We start from the raw sequence: 2,000 nt of genomic DNA on the forward strand, positions 1-2,000 counted from the left end.
AATCCGCCTGACTGGGATTTACAAGATGACCATAGCTTGCTTCATACCAACAATCTCTGTGGGATCGACCCTTACTCACGTAAGGTTTATTACTTGGACGACCTAGTACACTTGCTGGTTAGTTGTGCGAAGTTGTGAAGTTATGTTTGGACGATGGTATTGCGCACCAGGTTTTGGCGTCATCACCAGGGACAATCAATTTCGAGCAACAATTTAAGCATGAGTAACAATTTCGCTCACCAAGTTTTTGTTGCCGTTGCCGGGGATTGTTCGAGTATGGACAACTGACGGTTCATCTTGTTGCTCAGATTAGGTAATTTCTTTTCAAAAATATTTTCAAAAATCATATCTTTTTCATTTTTTCTATTTTTTCAAAAATTTTGAGAATTATTTTTCAAATATCTTTTTCTTAACTTTATTTCAAATTTTCAAAAATTATGCTAACAATTAATATGATTGATTCAAAAATTTGAAGTTTGTTACTTTCTTGTTAAGAAAGGTTCAATCTTTAAATTCTAGAATCTTATCTTTTAATTTCTTGTTAGTTAAGTAATTAATTTAATTTTAAAAATTAAATCTATCTTATCTTATCTTTTATATCATATCTTTTTCAAAATTTTATCTTTTTTTAAAAATTTAATTTCAAAATATCTTATCTAACTTCTTATCTTCTTATCTTTTCAAATTTGATTTTAATATCTTTTTCAACTAACTATTTGATTTTTTGTTTGTTTCTTATCTTTTTCAAAACCACCTAACTACTTTTCCCTCTCTAATTTTCGAAAATATCTCATCCCTATTTCAAAAATTCTTTCTAATTAATTAATTGTTTTAATTTTAATTCTATCTTGTCTTTTATTTTTGAAAATCATTTAACTTCTTTTCAAATTTATTTTCAAAATTTCTTCCCTCTTCCCTTCTTCTATTTATTTATTTCTCTACTAACACTTCTATTCATCTTTCTTCATCTCAAATCACTGCCCCTACCTATTCATTCTTCTTCACTCTTATTCCCTTTCTTCTTCTACTAACATAAAGGAATCTCTATACTGTGACATAGAGGATTCCTCTTTCTTTTCTTGTTCTCTTATTCCCTATATGAGCAGAAACAAGGAAAAAGGCATTCTTATTGAAGCTGATCCTGAACCTGAAAGGACTCTGAAGAGGAAATTAAGAAAAGCTAAATTACAACAATCCAGAGACAACCTTTCTGAAATTTTTGAATAAGAAAAGGAGATGGCAGCCGAACCCAACAACAATAATGCAAGGAGGATGCTTGGTGACTTCACAAAACCAACGTCCAAATTTGATGGAAGAAGCATCTCCATTCCTTCCATTGGAGCAAATAATTTTGAGCTGAAACCTCAATTAGTTGCTCTAATGCAACAGAACTGCAAGTTTCATGGACTTCCATCTGAAGATCCTTATCAGTTTTTAACTGAGTTCTTGCAGATTTATGAGACTGTAAAGATGAATGGAGTAAATCCTGAAGTCTACAGGCTCATGCTTTTCCCTTTTGCTGTAAGAGACAGAGCTAGAACATGGTTGGACTCACAACCTAAAGATAGCCTGGACTCCTGGGATAAGCTGGTCACGACCTTCTTAGATAAATTCTTTCCTCCTCAAAAGCTGAGCAAGCTTAGAGTGGATGTTCAGACCTTCAAACAAAAAGATGGTGAATCCCTCTATGAAGCTTGGGAAAGATACAAGTAGATGACCAAAAAGTGTCCTTCTGACATGTTTTCAGAATGGACCATATTAGATATATTATATTATGGTCTATCTGAGTTTTCCAAAATGTCATTGGACCATTCTACAGGTAGATCCATTCACCTAAAGAAAACGCCTGCAGAAGCTCAAGAACTTATTGACATGGTTGCAAATAACCAATTCATGTACACTTCTGAGAGGAATTCCGTGAATAATGGGACACCTCAGAGGAAGGGAGTTCTTGAAATTGATGTTCTGAATGCCATATTGGCTCAGAACAAAGTGTTGAC

At 33.1% G+C, this 2,000-nt stretch overlaps 1 non-coding gene across 1 annotated transcript; it reads right to left on the bottom strand.

Moving 5' to 3' along the window:
* Window positions 1-1,635: 1,635 nt before the first annotated feature.
* LOC112699805 (small nucleolar RNA R71) lies at window positions 1,636-1,739 on the bottom strand. The gene has a single exon (XR_003152743.1). It is a non-coding gene; the product is annotated as a small nucleolar RNA R71 (small nucleolar RNA).
* Between the last annotated feature and the right edge of the window lie 261 nt (window positions 1,740-2,000).

This window comes from Arachis hypogaea, chromosome 6 (genome assembly GCF_003086295.3).
Source record: "Arachis hypogaea cultivar Tifrunner chromosome 6, arahy.Tifrunner.gnm2.J5K5, whole genome shotgun sequence".
Taxonomy (NCBI): domain Eukaryota; kingdom Viridiplantae; phylum Streptophyta; class Magnoliopsida; order Fabales; family Fabaceae; genus Arachis; species Arachis hypogaea.